General features: G+C 36.7%; 1 pseudogene; it reads right to left on the bottom strand.

Moving 5' to 3' along the window:
• LOC109107664 overlaps positions 1–23,945 on the bottom strand; it is a 290,614-nt pseudogene that overhangs the window by 29,627 nt on the left and 237,042 nt on the right.

Genomic DNA, 23,945 nt, shown 5'->3' with positions numbered 1-23,945 from the left:
TAAAATATTATAAAAAATTCAAAAAAATACAAGAAAAAAATAGGTCTGTCAAAAATAAAATATTAAACAAAAATAAAAAAAACAATAATATTAGGAGGGCTGTCAAATTAACCCTGTTTAAGCTTAAGATACTTAATCATCATTTGGGACACATTTACTGGGCGATGGGTGCTGTAATATCCACGAACTGGTGAGTGTAGCGAGGACCCAAGTGCAGTTTATCTTACGTGATCAAACATAATCCAAAATAAACACAAGACTTTGCGTTGGCACACGGTCAGCTGGTATAAAGCAGCCAATGGCTTGCATTTTTCTGACAGGCCCCCCCCCTGATTTCCCCCCCCCCCCCTCCCCGAAGCCTAACTACAGTTTTAATACGGAACATAGTAAATTTTAACAGTACTGGCTTTAGTACAGTGACACTTGTATTCTACATCTTAACAGCTTATAATAAACTTAAACTATTTTCAATATAAAATTAAAACATTACCCACATAATAACATAAAAATGCAGCCAGAATTATTTTAGCCAGTTAACTGGCTTCTACATGGAACAATGGGGGGGAACATTATTATTTATAGATTAAATAGTTAATACAGTAAGATTACAAATCTTACATATTATTATTGTTGTTTTTGTTTTAGGACACATTTGCAGAGGTAAATAATAGGTGTTCCTCAATTGTTCCTATTAGAATGTTAATAGCCCAAACATTAAACCCCAGATGGTGAGAATATATATTTATGTTTGTTTGTTTGTTTGTTTGTTTTTCCAACAATAAACCAAAAAAAAAAGAATACAAATTCACGTTTTTTTCTTTATCTGATCACATTGGTTTGTTTTGTTGTTGGGAAGTTTTTGGTAAGAAGTGACAAAAAAAGGTTACCAAGGTCTTACTGTGCTGTATTAGGATCACGTGCGCTGTGCCTCATCGTCAGAAAAAAATACTGAACGACATTTTAAAGTGATGTCCAGTTTTGTTGGTCACGTTATATCCATCATGTTTTGCTTTAATAATACACTGATTAAAAACCTCCATCGGTCCGTATAATGTCAAAATAGCCTGCGGCAATGCAACTGATAAAAAGTAAATCTCTTTTCTAACGAATCATTCCCAAACATAAAATGGACAGTTTAGGCCATCCTCATACATACCACACATAATTAGGAATAGGCATTCCAAAATACGTACAGTATAATGATTTGCAATTTTACAGGTTTTACCCCTTTTATTATGCAAACGGGTTGCATAATATCTCCGAACCAGCACAGCATGGCTTGCGGTGGTGTTTTAAAATGAGGCTTTATATGTGCTGTGTGTGTTTACACTTTACACTTTACTTGTTGTCGGGGGACGTTGGGTTCCTTGTGAGTGAATATCAGCAGAAAAGGGTAATGCAGCGGCAGAAAATATGTTTTTATAATCTAAACACGTTTGTATTGTACTATGCTTTGTGTATGGTATTTCGCGGGTTTTGTTTATTAGTTACTATATTATACATTTCAGAGTGTTTTTGTATGCATTTTTAATATATGTATTTCAACAGTGAATGTGAATAAAGGAAAGGTAACCCTTTGCACCCACTAGTTCTGGAAACAGTTTTACAATAAGGGCTTGGGCTGTGTTACATGATTTTACATTCTTCGGTACGTACTTATCAACATGACAACATCTTTTCTAATGCATTATGAAAAATCAAACTAGGTTTTGTTGTTTAACAGTTGTGCAAAAGTTAAAAACTGTGAACTAATATGAACTAACAATGAACAACATGTATTTAACAACAATGAAAACTGGTACAGCGTTAAATACTGTAAATAAAATGTTCATTGTTTGTTTCATGTTGGTTAACTCCTTAAGTGACCACCTTATTGTAAACTATTACCAAGATATAACTGATGTTCAGCTGGTTCTTTTTAATATTCAACCTTCTTTTTCGGTTCATTCGTCATAAAAACCGCTGTAAAACACTGCCACAGACACGAATATATAATCCTTTCCTTTCAACACTCTGAAATGCTCAATAAAAGAACTGACACATCATCACGTTTTCAGACCATTTCAAAGCGCGAAAGTTGTTTACTTACTTTATATAGTCAATAACGCCAGCATTTTCTTTATTCAGACAGAGCCTCACCAGAAAACAAGAGGCGGAATCAAATACATCCAATTCATAACTCTATCATATCCAATTATAGCACAACGGAGGCACTGCCCTCTTCTCACGTGGACGTTCTCCCCCATTCATCTCAATGAGACCTCCAGAAAAAGTCACAGCAACGCTTTTAGTGTCTCTGCTTGTAAAGGTCTATGTGACCGGATGGGAATGCAAGCCTCCTCTGCTTCAACTGGTGCGTATAATCCCCGGCGGCTGCGCCAGGAGCGTGTGCTCTGTTACGGCGTGCCCTCGATCGTGGTCTGTGTCCTTTTATAGGGTTACTTGGCATAGTCGCGTATACATTCTATCAAGGTTGTCTTTGGGGGGTGTTGATTATTTATCATGCAGCTCCAAATTGGTGAGTGAGGACATGCGGCCTCCCCTTGCCTCCTCGGATGAACAACCCTGCGACAGGAGGTCCTTCTCTAAGGTACAAAAAAAGTTACTCTTAACTTCAGACTTGACTTACTCGTTCTGTGCAGGTGTGCATATCTGGTTGTTAACCAACGCTCCCCTTATGACCCAAACATATAACACATTGTGACGTGACATACATACAGCCAAGTATGGTGACCCAGACGCAATTGGTGCTCGGCATGTAACCATCCTAAGTGCACACACACCCCAGTGAACAGAACACACCTGTGAAACAACACACCCGGAACGCAGTGGGCAGCCATTTATGCCGGCAGCTCCCTTGGGATCAGTTGGGGGTGTCCTTGCTTCTTGCTCAAGGAACACCTCAGTCATGGTACGGCCGGCCCGAGACTCGAACCCACAACCGTAGGGTTAAGGGTGTGGATCCCGTATTAGGAGTTATGTAGGAGGTGTGTCCCGTATACCTATAGTACACAGTACAGGCTTTATAGGTACACTATGCAGACTGTACAGATAAAGTACACTGCAAATTCAGGATAATTACGTAGTCTTTTGCGAGGGTGTAATCTCAATGGTGTTACCCAACAGTTCCGATTCAACTGCCTTCGAAGTTATCCGGCTTACTATAAAAGTTCAGGTAAAAGTTCTACCAAGGTTGATAGATCAGTATGTGTCCGGTGTGGACTACTAGGTAGAACCCACCTACCAATCAACAGGATGTCTGATGTCAAAAAGCGGCTTATTATCTGTCTTTCGGTTTTACCTGTTTGGGCAGGTAAAAAACAATGCACACAGCTCACACAACACACACTCACAGCTCACACACACACACTCTTTGTGGGCAGACTGGAGGTGGTTGATTCATCAGTAGAGCTGGCCCAGGCGACAAAGGGCCGCCAAGTGATCTTTTGCTCCAGCATTTGAGACAGTTTCATGACATACCAGTTGACAACACAGGGCGAGTCAAACAAACGGTCTGCGGTGCAGAAAAAGGAAGAAAAAAAAACCGCCCGCATTGTCTAAATTGAAAGCAGCCTGTAGGCATGAGAAAAGGCTGAGCTGATGGAGATCTCAAAAAGTCAATGAGTAATGACTATAACTGGTGCAAAAGGTTCCTCTGCACTGGCTCATTAGGTCAGTGTTCAACGAGAGCTATGCTAGGGAGTCAGGGGTAATTAAAAATGAGTGGTGGACCTGCTGGTCTTCGAGTAGGATCAAGGGAATCTATGAAAAGCAACAGGAACCATGTTTAAGATACAGGATAATCGAGTGCTAAGGCTAGATTACTCTCGAATAGTTTTAGTCCCACAGAAAATTTGAGTTATATGCAACAAACACAGTCTAGCTGTGTAAGCTGTGCCGCTAATAGGAGCAAACACAGTTAGAAGCAGTACGGCTTGTTTTCACATTTCATAGAAACAGTGTACTGTATGTCGCTTTTATTGAAGGAATGGTACCAGACGCTCGCAGCATCGTCAAATGTGGCTTGATAACTCCATTATGATATTCAGTTTTCAATCACTCTGCGGGGGGGGGCGGGTGGGCAATTAAAGCCATGCAAGCAAAAAACGTCCTTCTGCTAATATCCCTGCGTGCTCTATCGATATTGTCCACTTCGTGGTCAACTTACCATCAGTTTTAAGGTAACAATGAGTACTCATTACGGGGCTGTAGAGACGCATGGCACAGGTTGTCCCGGTATTGTGAGGTGGAATTGATCCTTGTGATACGCATAGAGGCACTTGTGGACAGACTCAGCACGATAGAACCAATTACTGTCCTTTTCTCCTCCTATCCCTACTGGCTATCCATCTTTCCTTTGCTATTCATTTTACAATCAGAGTTACAAAAAGTCTTTTAATGAACTGCCAACAGACTGTTATCGGTCAGCAACATTCTCAGCTTCCACTCCCCATTGTTTGTCCGTTGTAATGATGCATGCTGTGTGTTCCGCCCAGGGAATTATGTTGTAATAACTCTTGAAGTGCTCATGGAGATGGGCTTTTGTGAATAAGAGTAGAGCAGAAGATCCTACGGAGGCGTATTGACGATGACAAAGGGACTCTGGGGATATATGGAAAGGCTTTCGGAAGGAATTATTTAAGGAGAAGCCTCCTAATGTTTTAGCACCCTACGGAGGCCAGAGAACTGACATACCCCAGCACTGTGAAATGAGAGGATGCCTGGCCAGTACAGACAGATCTGAAAAGCCGCAGATGTGGTGTAAAAACCTTGAACAGCTGAGATGTAACACAAGACTAGTGTGTGTTGTTACAAAGCAAACGTTGTATAGTTTAAACTTTGCCTAGATAGGCAAGTAAATGAAGGGATTCTTTAAAGTTTAGTTAAATTGATGCATCACGCAATTCTGGAGGGAGCTACAAAATGTAATACTCAGAATTGAAGAATAACAACATAAACACTCAGTCTTATTTATAACTACTTATATCTATATATATATAACTAATCGATATAGATTACTATCATACCAGTCTAAAATGCCACAGAGTTGCAACAATTCTAAGGCAGAATATATATAACATAATACATACATTTAGCAAATTACACACCACATACACTGGCCTTCAAATATGGTTTAAACAGTTAAATAAAGAAACAAAAAGGCAGAATGGACCCTTTGATTTACATCTGAACTGAACTGATTATATAGAAATATATCTTATATATATATCTAGAGTCTATATATTAGATCTATATACAATATAGATATATCTATAGATATAGATTATGATATATTATATAAAAAATCAGAATTTGGCAAGAATTTGGCAAAAATACTAGGAGGAAGCTAACTGGATACTTTGTTAGCAGTGTATTTTTAAGACGCGAAAAAAAGTAAAAAAAAAGTCAAAAGAGTTTGAAAAAAAAAAAACCAATCAGGAGGACAAACTAAAACATTATATAGCCTAATATAAAACATAACACAAAAAAATTGGTTCTCACAATTATTTTTATATGCTACTTATAAGAAATACTGGCATCAGTTTAAAAATTGAGGTCAATTGCCGAAATTACTCAAGAATCATTTGTGAATTGGATTTTGGACAAAAATTGAAATCATTTAAATCCCAAGGTATCTAAAGATTCCCGCCCGCCTCGTAATAGCGAGTGGGTGACATTTCCTAGTGATGTGCATAGAAATTGATATCAGCTCGATTTACATAATCTGCTGCACCCACACCAGAGAAGACTCACGAATGTTATGAGTATGATGATGCCATTGTCTTTGATAAACTATCATCATGCCTGTGGACTTGCGACCTTTAAATGAAAAAGGTTTCAAAAGGGCCACATAACACTGTCATCTAGCAGAGACTGTGACCACACCCTGAATGTCTGCCTGAGAGCTGTTGGTTCTGTTGACAAGAAGCGTCATCTTGTAGCCCCTAAATCATAGTCCAAATATAGAGAATACCCAAAAAGGCCGCTGTGAAGAACCGCACCTACATCAGCAATTCTGGACTAATGTACTTACCCGGCCTCTCACCTGCTGCCGTTGCCCTTTGGCTGAGCCATAACATCACCCAAAGAGACTGCTAATAACCATCTAATGACTCACTTTTCAGTAAGGTGGGGGGTACAGACACTTGTCGATCAGCAAAGCCAGGGATCTGTGCAAAAACAAAATGACGAGATCTGTTCTCTGTAAAAGCTTTGAAATTAGGAGGAGGCCCCTCAAAGTAACAATAACAAAACGCAGTAACTCCACAAAAAACAGCTGGTCTCTTCGGAGGCACGGAGGCACAGTAAATTGACGAGCTCAATAGGTCTCTGTCAATCAAGCAGAATACGCAGCAATAAGTGGTGATGTGTTTAAAACACTGAGTGCATAAATCATAGTTCGTCACATGATTGCTGAAAATCAGGTGCATTGAAACACTCTTGACATTTGTTGCCTGAATTTTTTTGCACGATGGATGCTAAATTGAGTTATCATAGGAAAATGTGAGAAGATGGACCGTCTTCAGGCAGGTGTTTCATAGAAATCTCAAGAGGATTAAAATTAGCTTCGCTCACATGCATTTTATTCTCAGCCAAGATTACGTGAAGCAGGAAAAAAATAGCCCTTACAACCCTGCCCACATGGCAGGTGGCCAAGGAGACCTGTAACGGAGCAATATGCAGTAGAAATCAGCATACAATTCACACATTTTTCATTATGAAGTGGGCTGACAAGATCTAGATCTTACTGTAACGACCCATCCAAAAGCAATTACCTCAGACCTGATAAATATTTTTACAAGTGTGAACAAGCAGAATTGCACTGGGTCCTCAACAGATGAATTGCAGCAATCAATATAAATTTCCTTTATGCTTGTGTTACACTTTCCCACAGGGTAAAGGTAACAATTGGCTCTAGAGACTCTGCATCCAGTAGTGTGTTTGCCCCATGATGCTGCAATTGCCTCGTTGTGTGATGATAAAAGGCAAAAACAGACACGTTATCAAATAACATGCATACGGTATTTTGTTTTGAAAAAGTTCAAATGAATGAGTAGTCAGAGAGAAATATTTAAGTAACAATACGGGTAAAATACATTAAAAAAACACTTTGAAACCCCTCAGAATGCGTCAAAGTCCTTGACGGGGCAGATATATGCAGGTTTTTTTCTTTTATAGCCACAGGGGTGGCATATATCTGTACAGCTCACAACAGTCGACTAAAACTAGCTAGCTTTGCATTTCAGTCAGGCTAAAAATTGACTAAAAATGGAATAAATTATGACATTTTTTAAGCATTTGAAGTAAGATTTTTAGAGACATCAAATATACAAAAGTCAGAAACTATCTATGAAGTCAACTGTAAAAAATTAACAACTGCTTGGTTAATATTACTTGCTATTTATTTGCCTTGGTAACTGGAGACAAAATAACAGATGATCACGAAAGGTAAAAAGATAAATAGGGGGAAACTAAGTTACTGGGTCATGTGTTTTGTCTCTTTTAAAATGCACATCTGCAACTGTTGCGCCAGTTTATCTTAAACTATCAGATGTAAATGGAATTCTGTTCCAAAAATAATGGGGCAACCTTCCATTTTCGATCGCCTTGCAGACTCAACAAATGAAAAAAAAATCATAGCCATGAGAGGCGCACTGATAGAGGAACTACATGCACCATTTCAATAGTGTGTCTGGCACTATCCTCCTCCATGACATGGACAAAAAGAACATTTTATTCTTGTTCATACTTCACACTTGGGAGAGCAAGCATGTGGTGTTGTTTTGTCTTGCAAATGTTTGGCTTTGGGCTGCTTGGAGCTTTGGTGCTTATCCTGGAAAGTGACTGTAATAATTCAGCATATTATTTCTTCTTGACCTTGGTTCAGGTACTCTGATTGAATATATATGATGCTGTGAGACATCATGAAATGCTTGGATTGTAAGCAAAAGGCAGACGAATGCAGATTGGCAGATAAGTTGTGTCTTACTTTCACCTAATCTTACCTTTGTGAATATATACCAGGAACGGATGGCACATATCTATTCTATAAACTGCAACTCTAGCCAAAGAAATTATATAACTACTAGAGCCTCCACCTAGAAGAAGTATCCCCATCCCAAAAAAAAGACATTTAGATACAACAGTATGTTCTGAAATGAAAAAAACAAAATTATAATAAATGCGCTTTAAAAAAAAAAACGCTAACCTGCTTTCAAACATCAGGCTATCTTGCCTCCTTATGCTTTTATTGTAAGTGCATTACTATAAATGCATTAAACCTGTTCTATTTGACAAATTGAGGAGTGAGCTGAAATTCTCTTCCTCTGGTAATTCACCACAGGCCACAGATTTTTTCAAGCTTAATTTGAATTTAATCCAGAATGTTTTTTGAAAAATGTTGCAATGTTTTTTTTCTTGTTCCATACCAATAAAAGGAAAAGATTACCCACTGTTGTTTTCACTGTATGGACAACATTATTCTATGGTATAGTTTTATTGTTTTACTTGTTACCCATGAAGACAATTAGCTAGAAGATGGAGGGATAGAGATACAACAGAAAAGAAAAGAGCTGGAAAAATGTGTCATGAAAGTCATGGCTCTGTAACTCAAGGACACAGTGATCCTGGGTGTCCCTCTCCTCTCTGAATGTTGCTTTTAAGAGTGGTGGCACAGGAGAGACTTTGGCTATGTGTGTGCCTGTCCTGTCAGTGAACCCATTACTGGCATCTCAAACTTTAAAAATTGAAAGCCTGTGTACTTTTGTTTCTGAACTGATGAAGATTTTGTGGAATCTGAAAAGGCAAGAGTAACATCTGAACAGAAGGGATACCAGTGAGATTACAGAAATTTAAAGAGGTGCAAAAAGCACAGTAAATCATCCTGTATGTGACCTGTATGTGGAGGGTCACATTTACAAAATGATATGTCGTGTCTAGTAGGCCAACATAAAATAAGTGTGTGGCTTTTATTTCACTGGCTTTTATTTTTTTTAGCCATTTGTCAGGACACTAAATTTCTCCTTCAACAGAGGTATTATTGTTTAAATTGAGTGGTAAGCTCATTATTCACAATTTGCTATTGTGACATGTCTGAAATTGGTTACTCTACTCTTATATTTTTTGTTCACCCTATAGGTGGTCCTTGTCTCTGTGCCAAAAAAGATAAGAAGTGGCTAAAACTTGGCAGACTTGTAGTGCAAATCTGTGCCAAACTCTGTCATGATGCCATTCAGAAGATTACAATGTTGTTCATTAACCTTCTAGTGAAGTAGAAGAAACAAACAGAGCAGAGCAGAGCAAAATGCTATGTTTATGAACAATGCCACACACACTATGAAACCGTGTGTTGGAAGTGAATCCGAAAAAACTGCATATAATTCATACAACCTCTTTTAAAGGACTGGTAAAACTGCTAAACTATAGCTGCAAAGTAAATATTTCAATGAAGTCATTGCCTTTTTTTTCCAACACAAACATGCTTCCTTTGTGTGTAAAGCTTAGGTGTTTTGGAATTGGATTGCAGTGGTGGAGTTATACATTCTAGCTCTCAAAATCAGGCCTACAAGATGAGGAGTTGCCCCATGCAGATTTTCTGGGCATGCTAGCATTGTAACCTGATTTTTACAATTCCTTCAGAGAGTTAGAAATGCAAGCTTATGAAATGAAAGCTTAAAGAAAAAAAAAAAAAAAAAACATCTTATGGTATAAAATTATAATATGCAGAAATATGAGTTTATACGATAAAAAGAAAAATGTGCTGTACTAATACCTTTTTCTGGATATGAAACATGAATGTTATCCTGTGATATGTGGGCAGATGAGTGTGGATGTACAGTATACGCGTTGATTTTTGTTCAATAAAAGGGTGTGTACTTTGCATTCCTCAGCTGGTAGGACTCACCAATTAACATGTGTACGCTGCAATTTCTTGAGCAGCTCATTTTATTATCCTTCATATAAAACGGTGCTGATAGATCTGTATGAGAAGGTCAACAAACACAAACAATCATAATCCATTTGTGACTCATCAAGTGGGCTTACTCACTGCATCCAACATGCAATCACTACCTATACATGCTCTCTCTCTCTCTCCATCTCCCCACACACTCTCTCTCTCTCTCTCACACACACACACACACACACGCAGGCACGCACACAATGTATGCATGCAAGAGCACACACTCACTGCCTTATTCGATAATATGGTATACATCATTCAGAAAAGAGATATTCCAGGTTTGGTAGAAGTATGTGAATATAATGTATGGCCATTAGCTGAGTGGGTGGGAAAATCTAGAAATCTGTTCCAGTCAGGAAAATATGAAAATGTTATGACACTTTAGTAATGACAAGGTTTCTATGACAACGGTGTCTTGTGAGACTGCAAACTGCAAAGCCTTGTTGTTATTGGTAAATGAATGCATAAATGCGTTATGGTCCACAGAGGCTAAGCATTCATTTGGGTTAGAAGCTGAAAATTTATATAGCCATTTCTCCTCTGTACACATCAGGAGACCCTGTACACACTCAAAACAATTTCAAAAAGGACCCTATAATACATAGACTGTACATTCTTGGTATTTTATATTAACTTCAGACACAGCAGAGTAAAAATGTATGCTTTTACCATGCATCTGGATTTATTAAAGCAAAATGCAAGAGTACTCACTTGGATCAGACAGGATGGAATCAGTCTTGGGCAGGAACTGGTCACAACGAATGCCCTGGAAACCCTCTTTACACCTGATTTAAGAAAAAGACAATAAAGAAAAGAAAGACAGTTAGTAAACTAAAATAAAAATAAAAAGCTACAAAAAAAAATGAAGATAAAAATGAGAAAAACAAAATTATTCATACTTAAAATTAAAATGAAAACTAATATAAAAATCAAAGCTATTTTAAAATATCAATAAATACTATTATATTATATAAGTAATATAAGAATGACATCTTTGTCAGCAAGTAGCTGAATACAAATGCATGAGGAAGAAGATAAAGCTTCCCAAAAGTTTTTAATCAAACACACAGGTAATCCAACCCACATGGAATCCAAGCACAGGGTAGTATAGACACAACACTGAAGAAACATAGACGAGACCAGGCAACAAGAAATGAAAACACAGGAACCTAAATACACAGGCTAACAAGGTGACACAGCTGAACATTATAGCAAATCAAATCACTAACCATAGTGACAAATGCGGACAAGGGAATTGTGCAACCGAAAACAAAGTCCAAACTGAACTGAAATGGTGATAACCTTACTGTAATCAAGGCAATTTTTATTTATTTATAAATTATTTATAAACTAATAAATTTATTTAAAACAGACAACTGGAAATGATTTTTTTTTGTGGTAATCAACACTGTCACAAGTGTTTTTGATTGATCTTAACTTTAATTGAACCTGGAATATTTCTTGAAATCCTTAAGGTCACTCCACCACTCTAATTGAAACACTTTTCAGGGGCCAGGTGGGTGAAACTCCTACAACAGAGAAACTCCCAGATGTGGATAATCCAATCAGAATGAAAAATGTTTGAGGGTTTTCTGGAAATCATATGGGAAATCCACACGTGCCATGTCATGCATCTGTTGCAGATGGCAGTAGATTGATTTGGAAGTACATGGGCACAGCGAGTTTGCTGATTTTCTACCTCAGCAAAGCCCTGACTGCTTGAATAAGCCCTCTCTGTGTTCACTAAATATGGAAATGAAATGCTTGTCTTTTAGATATGAAATATGTATGCCATGTCTCTCCCAGCCTAGCTGTTTGCTCTCTCTCCAGCTCTATTGCTCACACGTAACTGCCCCATCTGTTTCTGCCTTTCTTGCTTCCCCTCCCCACACTCCATCCTGTCATCACTTTATCCTACCTCATTTTTCCCTCACTTCTTGACTTTTCAAAGACACTGGTGGCTAATCCTGCTTTCAGCTAGTTGAGTCAGGAGAGCAATGTGACAAAGGAAAATATCCCTGGCTCTAAATGGCAGAGTACAAACAGAGCATATGCATATGCCAAGCACACGAGCCTCAACAGATAGCATAGGCTTTTGTTGGTTTATACAGCACATTTCATTTCCTTTCACAGATGAGAAAGAGCTCAATTTAATGCTGCATATTGCTTAGGCTGTATGTTTCCAAGTTCCCAAATGAAAAATAAATACATTTTAAAGACTGAATCTTTTTTCTTTCTTATTTTCTTTCTTTCTTTTTTTTATTTTATATATAACACAAATAAATATAGAGCATTTTGCCTGGATCAGTTTTTTCTCTGAGCTATGTATAGTTACCATATCATATTGCTTACTTTTCATGCAATTTTCACACCTGTATAAATTTGCTTTCTTCCAAAAGAAGGACTTAAATTGTAATATATTAATACAGTTTAGAGTGGGAATGTAGTCTGGACAGCATTCTTGCAATGCACCTGTTTTGGAGAAAAGTAATGAGCAGACCAGCTCTTTTGTTTTCAACTGAAATAAGAAATCTGCTCACCCACATTATGAATTATAATATTGCTTAGTTTGTTGGTCCATTGGATCAGATTGCGTTCTTACCACAAGCAACTGCTCCAGAGTTCGTTTTCAATTTGGGCTGTGATTACTACCCTCATTCAGGCAATCTGTGGGCTGATTATTTTGGTTTGAATCTGAGAGTGATTGCTGTGTTCATATTTTGCCAGGTGTGAAAAACGCCCTTAGGCAATATATTTTTGCTTCACCACTACAACAGCAGTTTGAAACAAGGCCGTAGCAGACCCACTGCATCATAAACAGTAGTGGTGTTTTTGTCCCAGAATGAATCAGTATTTTGAATAAATTGGTTGAATGAATGATTCACTGATAAAGACCGCTGCTTGTATTCTTCCAGAATGATTCAGTTTTTTGAATGAATCAGTTGAATGAATTATTTAATTTATCTAAAGACAGGCACTTGTCACCACCTACTGGCGTAAAGATAATCTGTAATCTGCAAGATTCATTGCAACCACTAATGGACAGACTGACAGTCTGTCAGGAACTCGCAAACACAACAAGCAGAGTGATAAAAAGAGTGAAAGTCCCAGTCCTGGCTGATCATTCTAAAAAGGGGCAAACTACCGAGTATAATTCGCCACATTTTCCAAGCCTTGAGTTCTCTGAAGTGGATTGTTTTCAGTCTAACCAGCCTGTCTTTTTGTATTTGTACAAAATTAAGCACTGTTACAAAAGGTGTTGCTGTGCTCATGGAACAGACTTACTTTCTGTATCGTTCTGGATTTTTTCCTCCTTATTACCAGAAGAAACCACAGAAAACTGATGAAAAATTGAATAATTTTTGAATACATTTGAATAATTGTCTTTTCTCACTCAAAACCCCAAATCTTAAGCTTACCAAAGCAACAAATATTCATTGGGCCTCATTCATGAAATGCAAGAAGAACACATTTCTATGTAAATTGTTCATAAAACCATTCTTGGATAAATTGTTAACATGCCAATTTACATAAACATGATTTTATACGAATGATTTACACAGAAATTATAAAAGACAGTGTTTCCTATAAATTGCATCACAGTGATATAATCTTTACACCCTTGTCCAATCTGATGTTAACAATTATCACTGGGCTCTCGTTCTATAGTAGAAATCTGCATATGACTAATTGAATGTAACTGTCATATGTGTCCGTTAGTAAAGATTTTACACTAATTGCTCACAAGGAGCTATAGAGGGGCTGTGATGTGAGTCAGTAATCAAATCAGTAGCGCAAATGGGCAACTCTGTGCTTTACATAGCGAATAGGTCATGCCTGAAGGATCTGTGGTCAATTAATCTCTCCCCAATTAATGTGCTCACAGGCAAGTGAAGCTGATAAAGATCTGTGAGATAAGAAACTAATGCAGTACAAATTTACAGAAGGAGGATCATTAAAAGAGAGATCAAGTGCTATGGCAACATTGTGAGGAACAGTCATTATGGGCCCAGTATGAGCTGTGGCAATTGGCAAACAGTGGCAATTAAAATGTGGGGAATGGAAAGAACGAGGTGGAGGTGTGGAACTGTACCCAAGACACCACATTTGGGCTGCTTGCCTCCTTTTATCTTGCCCCGCACAGACATTTTGTTCACAGCAGGCTTGATTTATGTGGAAGATGATACATGTTTAACGCAGTAGGAGGCTTCCTGTTGCTCAGCATACAGCCAAAGCGGAGGCCTTTTCTTTCATACAAAGCTTTTCTTCTCTCGTGCACATAGTATAGTGTTATGGTTATATTAACATGAAATACTCACATGTCTCATTTAATTGACTAGCCTATGGTCAAATTATTTTTTTCCATACTCCATGAGGCCCTGTCATGTTACAGGACCGCCTGTGTGAAATCATTTCTTCTGTAGAATATAGGCATATTCCTTCCCAACCCTATAATTTTCCTTGGAAATTTTGCAGTGGAATATTCATTAGTCTCTGAGACCTGCACAAGAAAATGTTAATATTTCTCAAGGACCCAGAATGTATTGAGTGTTGCCTGGCTTTTAATTAGCACCACAGTCATTAATTAGCAGGAACAAATGGGGGAGGGGGATAGGATGCTGGAAGGAGGTGTAGATCATTCTAACGAAGAGGCAGCTTTACAGGCACAGATAAATATATAATACCAAGCCTCCAGCTGTCAGATTCTTGCAGAATGTGAGAAGAACATGCACATTTAACTATGCACTGCTAATGATCAGGCTTCAGTGTGTTTATCACAATCAGTAAACCATGTGAACCCATTTATGGAGTTCATAATTTCATAATAGGAAATGTAACAGACAACAGTATAGAAGCAAAATGCATAAATACCAATTAAAGCAACCTGATAGTTTATCATAAGAACCTTTAATTAAAAGGAATGAGATCTGGAGTATGTTACCAGGCTACTCACACAGCGTTTTGAGATTTAGAACAAGTTACGGTGTTTAATCATGCTGCGTTTACTCTGGCTTCTCAGCTGTTCATTTTTCTTTTTTTTATGTTGGAATCCCACGTCTGTTAGTCTAAAGAGAAGCAAATCATAACCAAGACATCTGAGATTTGTTTTTAATTGGTGCACAAGCATTTACACCACAAATCATCCACACTAAGCTGTAATTTCATGAGAGACAGGAAGCATCCAAATGAACTGACTGGAATACAGTAAATACAGTCTTTTTGCAGGTCAATTTACGGTTGCATAAAAGCATTATCATACTAGTAATAGTGCTATTTTTCCCCAAATATCAAGTATGGCTGTGATAACCTACAGCACAACAGCAACTCGTAGGTGATGGTAACAAATTAGATTAGGCTTTTGAAAATGATCTTTGTATATATTATATCTTAATTGAACAGTAAACAATATTCAGAGAGTGTGAATTGTAGAACAGATATCTAATTAAATGAGGCAGAAAGTGAGGCAATGTCTGTTTAAAGTATGAAGTGACGTATGTACCAATATTTAAAAGCACTGGGAAGGGATCGATTCGCACTGAAGATTTGATATTTGACAAAACCAATTTCCTGGACCTTAAACAAAGCAGAAACTATGGATTTCTCTTTTGTAACCTTTGACCATTTTGTACATGATCATACCTGTGGCCACTTTCAACATGCACACAAAAAGACGCAGAGTCAATTGATTTTCAGTGGTGTGAAAGGGTATTTAAAGTGCCAAGCCATTTCCCCAAGCCCCAAAATCACACTCAAGCAAACACCATTGGACATCGCAGTGACTTGTTCCATTTAAACTATCATTATCACAGACGACCCACACGGCATCATCCAATGAGCTTGACAGTGCACTAGTGAAGTATCCATTATCAGCACAGAGGCTAGCATTCACCTGCTGTGATCTGCTGAACTGTGAGAGGGTACAGGTACTCTGAAGTGCTCTCAGAGAGCCATTTTCTCTGTAGTTTTGCACCCCTGGTCAACCTGGCAGTATGCTGGGAAATGTAGACGAGAGAGACTCTAAGAACATCTCGGGCATCTCTGTCACTGGCCTTTCTTCGTATGGTTAATGTAAATGAGAGAGAAATTAATAGCTCAGTTTTATTGTGCCAGGTAGTATCCTTGGAGCTCTAAAAAAAGTTTACATTAATATTAATTTTAAATTCGACTTTGTGCTATCAGATTATAAGTATTAGAATACCTCAGTGTAAATGGCTATAATGCACTTTTATTAAGGAACTAACTTATGTTAATACAATATTTGGTCTTCAATCTCAATATAGAATGATTATCCCTCGCCACAATATTCAGCATTTTTTCTTTCTTTTTTCATCTTGACCGCATTGGTTCAGCAATAACCTTGTCTCTGAGCTGATCGAATAGCACTTATTAGCACTGCCAAGAGAGGGTCTGATTTCAGGTTGGCTGTCTGAAATCTAGTTTCAGGCACTGGCATATGCACTGTCCTACGTTGATGAAAGTTAGAGGATAATATGAAAGAAGGGAAAGTAGTTTAGACACATTAAATTTGTTCAAGAACTGATACGCAATGTGATTTAAGGAAATGGACCTTCTTTACTACAACCCAAGCTCTCTGAAAAAGACATACCTGTCGTGACATTTCTGTAAAATGATATTAAGTTGTTTTGTACTCGTTTCGCAACACTTTAACATTGAAATGTCTAGTAAGTGGTGAATTCAGATTGATCCGAAAAACAGATGAACGAGATTCTGGCAGTGTATTTTTATTATGCTTCTACAACTTTTTAATTCTGTTTTATCATGACTGTGTCACACGACTTGTACATTAGCCCTGCAATGCAAGTTCAACATTGTACCAGGTGATCTACCAAGCAAGTTTACTTCAAAAAAGCTGTACATGTGGAGCTGGATATGTGATGCAAATGTCAAAATGTATACGTTTACAAATCATGCACTATGGAGTGTTTTGAAGTCGAAATATATTATTATGCAAGGATCTGTGCAAAAATAAGTGTTTATTAATTGATAATCTACCAATAATTCAAAATTTGTTTGAAATGGAAGTTGTTGCCACTTTACTGTCATTTCAGCTGTAAACGGCAGTGAATTGTATGTATAAGTACATGTATAGGCCTACAAAAATGTAGGCAGAGGCACATTTATCCAAATGAGCTTACTGTAGGTTGCTTTACTCTTATGCGGGGGAAAAAATGTTCCATCTTGATAAATTATTTTTAACACATGTGAATGGATGTATATAAACCAAGAACATTCACAATACCAAGACTAGGAACTATCCTTTTACCATTAAAATAGGGAGGAATATTGTGGTACAGACTCTGATTTTTTTTTTTTAACCTGTCAGAGGATATCAAACTTGTTTGATATTTTAAGCCAATTTTAGAAAATGTATTATTTTAATTTGTCATGTGTCTCCTATCAATGAGGCACATTTCTCCATGAGTATTTTGTGTTCAGAATGACCTGAAAGCCTGGTAGTGTGTGAGTCCTCAGTGGTTTAGTGTATGATGATCATGCTTTTTTTATGTAACCATTTTCAAAGTAGGCTAGTGTATGATGCCTTGTGTTTTTAAATCTGCACAGATTTTAAAAGTCATGTAGTTTATTCCAGCCTTTAGGTATGCCGCATTTAATTTATATACAAATGTGCTGACTTTGAGAGCTCTCTTACTTCCCTTATTTGTTGCCATGGCCTCCTTTAAATAATTTACATTCTGGTGTCAGCAATCCTGAAAATAAAAGATAGCTTGACTTGTCTCGCGTACTTAGCTCACCTTTGGCTGACCCTCCTCATTTCAAAACACGGGTGGAGATGCATGGAAAGCTAATTCCTCTCTTTCCTTCCTGAATAAGTGTAAGGGACTCTTCTAGAAGCTTGACTAAAGCTGTACATGCACTCGTATTTATGTTGCCATCAACTTCAAGCCTGTGACAGGTGTTCTTTTAACTTTTAACATGCAATTTCAGTGGCTGCCGGCAGATGTGAGAAGAGGCGAATAAAGTGAGATGACTATTGCGCAACATAAATCAAAGATTCAACAGAGAACATATGGTAGATTTGAAAACACTCATATTGCCTTTTTAGCAGCTTTGCTCGAACCTACCCAGCCCTGGCAACTTACTGTCTATTACAGTGTAAATACACATAGCTAAACACCATGACATAAAACTGTGACATGTTCCCACTTTCTCTTTATTTGGTAACCATAGGGGATAAGCTTAAAGCAACAAGCTGAAGCATGAAAAGAGCCACTGGGTAAATACAACACTCAACCCTGTCATGCTATACAATACTTACACCACAGTTATGAGACTAAGCTAAGGAGAAAGATAAGTATGATTTTGTTAACTAAGCTGTAAAAAAAAATGCTGAATGACATTAAATAAACCAACTTTTGAGATCAACAGTCAGTTGCAACAAAAAACCTTTTTCAGTAGATATTTTGTAAACTTTTGTTAACCGAACAGTTGGGGTGAGTGCTGACCTTCATTGTATGGAGCAAAAAAAGAAATCTCTTTAAGAAATTTTAAATACTACAAATTCCAATCAGATCAGGGATGCAAGAGGACATTCAAACTTAGTTGGAAAAGGTCTGTCTGCTCTGTCTGTTCAATACAAATGCACAGTAATCACTGGCTGTTGGTTTCATGTTGCAATTTTAAGATAATCCTATAAACTGTGATACAATATCAAAAGTTTCGATAAAAAAGGGTAATTTTAAAAAGGAGAAAACTTATATTCACCCATTACATTTCTTACAAATTACATTTCTTTTAAACTGTAATAATATTTCACAATATTATAAATTATATATGTAATTTCATTGAATGGAAAGAGCAGCTTTGATCTTTAGCCTCCTTCAATCTGTTGCTTCTGGCAGAATCACAGTTCTGCTCTTCTCTTTCTATGTATAAAACAGGGAGAAAAGCTAGGCTTCTGAGGCCTTGGTACATTCACTCCAGCATGTAACAGAGCCTGACCGCAGCATGAGCTCTGAATACATGCAAGAGCTCAAGCTGCCACAAGTGTGATGTGACTGTTGATCCACCCCTTCAAAAAGAAATGCCAATGAAAGCTTGATAAGCAAAGCATTAAAATTCCTTTCTTATCACACAGCCTCCTCCAGAGCATTCAAACAACTTTATAACCAGGCCTCTTATCTCTGCATTTTAAATAATGCTAACCACTGGCCATTTTTTTTTTTTTAGATTTTGTCAAGTGGATGTTCTGAATCTGGATTTAAGTTAAATCTAATCTCAAGCGATGCTAGTGTGTTAATCTGAGTACCAATTCATTCAACTTGTTTGATGGATTTGATTTTTGAAGCAGTCAGATCAGAATGATCTTAATATGATCCAAATACAGGCTTCAGTGATCACAGTGCAGATCAACATCAGAGGAAATTTACACAAATATTTAGACATTTAGAAACACTGATTTCAACACATGATAAAACAGATTAAACATGAACAAAATGTTTAAAAAAAAACAAAAACAGATTTGATTGATTTAAACAGTCAGCTTCTTCCCTCTTCCCTTTTTCATAAACATTTCATTTTTATATAATATAATGTGCGTGAAACTTTTTGTATTTCCTAATAGACATCTGAGCTTTTTATTCTGGAGCCCAACATAATATATCAAATGGATGATCACATTTTGATTTGGGTCACAAACAAACAAACAATTTTTTTTTTTAAAAAAATAAATGTCATGCTCAGCATCCTTTATCATATGATGTGTGCAAATGATATGGAAATAAACTTTGGAGCTGAACATTTTCCCTCATTTTATCTCTTTTCATTGTAGTGTAATTATACATGTATACACAAATGCTATACGAGAATAATGATGACTCATGTTTAATGTCTCATTCAATAGCTGTTAAATGAAGCCTCAGCACATTAAGTCAAGTAGGGAGAAATCAGCTTAAAATAGCTTGTATGCAACAGAACAGTCTTGTGAAAGTGTTTTAGTCAATGCTAATTCAATCCCAATACAGCACAAAGTGTGTATTATAATTAGAAAGTTTTCAAAAATATTTAATGCAGAAGTAATAATAACACAAAACAGCTTACATAACTGTCAAAAGCAATCAAAAACACCTCCTACAAAACATGACTTATTCATTACAAACAAGCTAGATTTCTAAGTTACGTATCATACTTTATTCATAAAAAAAAAAAAAAAAAAAAATGCATTAAAAAATTGTATGCAAGTTCTAAGCAATTAAAGAATGAAAATGCTGGTAACCAAATTCTTCCAAGGTATGGGGCAGGAAAAAAATAAAAATACAAAATAAAAAAAAAAAATACTATGAAAGCGAGAAAATAAACACAACATTTAAATTTTTGCTGAACACATACCTTTAACTCAATGCAAATTTTAAAGAAATGCATTTATCCAACTGAAGTGCTATGACTCTTGAATCGATTTTAAAAAGCAGAATATACTGTAACAGAAAACCTGGTTTGATATGCATTACTTTATCTTGTCAATATCTAAGAAACAATCAAAATAAAGTAGGAAAATGATTATTATTTGTATTTTATTTGTTATTTATTTATTTTTGCTTTATTTACATTATCTAAGAATTAAAATCAAGCTTTTTCCGGCCCATACATTTAACCACTGGGGGTGAAAAGTTTTTCAAAAAGTCTTATTCTTGACTCCCAAATTGATTCCAAGAAGAAGTGAGAAAACTCATTAAGGTGACAGTGCAAAGCAGAGAAGAGGTTGAAATAATTAGAACATCAGAAGACGACGCTTACAGATCTGCTCTAGCCTGCCTTGGGACTGGCTCTGTGGTTTGATATTAATTACAGGCACTCCGACATAGACACACACACACAAACATGTACTCATATGTACTCACACACTCCACTCACAAACACATCTAAAGGACCTTGCTAAAATAAGAAACTGCAAATTCATGGTCTTCAGGGTTTCAAACAAGATAAAAAAGGAATGTATTTTCTGAGGAGAAGAGAAGAGAGGAAGAGGAAAATTAAAGCAGTCTGCTTTGTGGACTGTGTTTCTCAAAAAACATCACACACTACTCGAGGGCCCTTGTAAGAAGACATCAAGGTTTTGTTTTTTTTTTTTTTTTTTTCAAAATCATCCAGGCCATTCATCCTTGTGTTAAATTACAAACATTTTGTGAAAAAAAGTAGCTTTTACGTTTCAATGATATCAAAGTGTGATCTGTAGGTGAATTAAAATATGAGGGCCGACGTCCAGAAACTGTTTAGAAAGCTTTTTGCTTCATGAGCCTCGGCATTTCTACCACCAAGCCAGTTTCTATAAAGTCCAGCTTACCACAATCAAGGTGTTTACTGTTCCATCATGCACGGTACAATACACTACCAGCCACACCTTATTTTAAGGTTCAATTCTCGCTATTAAAAAAAACCATTACCTACAACTTTTGCCTCAATAAACTCCTAATTTGCTGCTTATTAATAGTTAGTAATGTAGCTGTTAAGCTGTTAAAATAGTGCTTAGGGATGTACAATATGGTCATGCAGGATATGTGCTTTTAAGTAATAATACACAGCCAAATATGTTAATAATAGGCATGCTAATAAGCAACTAGTTTGAAACGCTTGATACGTTCTGTCAGGATTCCTTGACGAATTTGAAGTTCAAACAGCATTTTATTTGAAATATATTTTTAAGTAACATTAAAAATGTCTTTATTGGCACAGTTGATTAATTTATTACAGTTATGGTAAAGAAAACTTAAACTTCAAAATCAAATAATAATAATAATAATAATAATAATAATAATAATAATAATAATAATAATAATAATCTTTTCCCTAAAATTTTAACGCAAACTTTAGAACATAGTGTACTGTATATCAGGAAACTAAAAAATGCATAATGTCAAGTAAAAATTCCTTCTTAAGGTTAAAAAAAATGCACAAAACTACATTTTACACTACAGTTACTAGCAACAAAAGCAGGGGTCAAGTCAAACATTTTTTTTGCTGGGTCGAGTGCACAAGCCCTTGAAGGGGACAACTGTTTGGTTGTAAACCAACATCACAGATAAAGAAGGAATGTGAAAGAAATACATGGGTAAATAAAATGTGTGTATCAGACAAAGGGAAGAGAAGGAGAGTTGGGGGATTAAAATGCTCGAGTTCCCCTGCATATTGCCTGGGTGCTGGTTTGGCTGGTGCCAAGTGAGCCCAGGGCTCCATCTGGCCACCGTGTTAGTGTACAGGCCTCTGAGGGGAAAACTCCACTGATGAGTCCCTGTTCATTCCAACACTGACAGATGCCTATGGCGGAGAGTGAGAGAGCGGGAGGAGAGAGGAAAAGGAGTATTTCTCATTAGCATAACTAGAGCCAGGAACTTACACAATAAGAGTCATGTGCCAGCTTGTGTATTGATGGGCTGAAGAATTGGGCCTCTCTGACAGAAAAAACAGAGAGAAACTTGGCATGAAAGAATCTCCTGGTGATGGGAAAATATCTACCTTTACTTGATGGTGCATGGAGGCATCCATCATGACAAGCATTGGACACAAATGCCCATCTGAAAACATCAAGTCAAGTGCATCTGGCCGTATGCACTCACACTGAAAGCCTGATTCAGCAGCAGCTGTTGTGTGTGAGGAGATCACATTACCTACTATACAATGTGTGGGGTGACGTCAAGAACAATATATTGGAACCTTGCTGCGGTGACCTCTTTTTTTCAGTAAAAAAGGTCTCTAAAATGTTCTGACACTGAAAAAATGTTTTGGTCAGGTAACCTAAAAGATATGCTTCAAGTTATCATCTAAATAAATGATTCAACTCAAGAGTATGATTTAGCATCACCATATGTACAGTAGGTTAAATTAACCAATATAATTTAAAGTATAATAACAAAAAGGTAACTGTTGCCTGTCATGGTTACAATCAAAAACTCATACATCTAAATTATAGGTAACCACTTATTTTAGGGTCTCTTAACCAGTTGCTTATTAGCATGAATATTACTAGAATGATTAGCCATTTTATTAGTATTAAATAAGCACATATAAATGCATTATTCTACATCCCTACCTTAACTAACTATTAATAAGCAGCAAATTAGGAACTTATTGAGGGAAAAGTCGTGGTTTATAGTGAATAAGTGTTCCCCTATTCTAAAGTGTTACCATATTATACTAATAATTTGTTTTTAGTTTGATATATATTTCTATTACTCTAAAAAAAAATGCATCAGTTTCCACAAAAAATATAGATCTCTGCAGAATTATTTATGAAGGATACATGTGACCACTGACAATTCAGCTTTGCCATCAATGGGAATAAATTACATTTTCAAAATATATATTAAAATGGAAAAAACCGTTGTTTTTAATTGTAAAAATATTTCACAATTTGTATTTTGTTTGCTTTACTGTATTTTTACTTTTGTAGTTTTGATGAAATAAACTATGTAGCTTTGCAGACTTCTTTCATAAATATTGGCATATTTATAATAAAACTTTGGAACAGCTGTGTAAACTCTTTATTTCGAAGAGGTTTAGATCTTGAATGCCTCTTTTTAGAGAATTTCTTTTAAGTCAAAGTTTTGTGCGGCCAAAAACCGAATTTTAAATTCACAAAGAGCATTCCAAAAACGCCGCTAACCATGGTTGTATTTCATTCTTTCTTTTTCTTTCTGAAGTACATGGGAACAAAGAGCTCAAATTGCTTCACTTTTTACTATGTAGACTTCCTGCTTTCTGGACATTTAGCTATGAAAAATCTGCCTTCATATCTATCCGCAATAAATCACACAGAGGGTCAATGTTGTGTATGATGCTTGTTATGAAACCCATGAGAAATTGCTTCCAATTGAGAATATGACTCCAGTGACAGAATGAGTATGTAGAAGGTTAGACTGGACGCCAGTGAGATGGATCCAACTGTGTGTGGGTTTGGACTATCTGGAATAGGGCTGCCATTCAAAATCTGCTCTGGTCCTAAAGTGGGCGG

The sequence above is a fragment of the Cyprinus carpio genome, chromosome A13 (assembly GCF_018340385.1).
Source record: "Cyprinus carpio isolate SPL01 chromosome A13, ASM1834038v1, whole genome shotgun sequence".
NCBI lineage: Eukaryota > Metazoa > Chordata > Actinopteri > Cypriniformes > Cyprinidae > Cyprinus > Cyprinus carpio.
The sequence above is the reverse complement of the archived record's forward strand: the minus strand, read 5'-3'. Positions and strand labels throughout refer to the sequence as shown.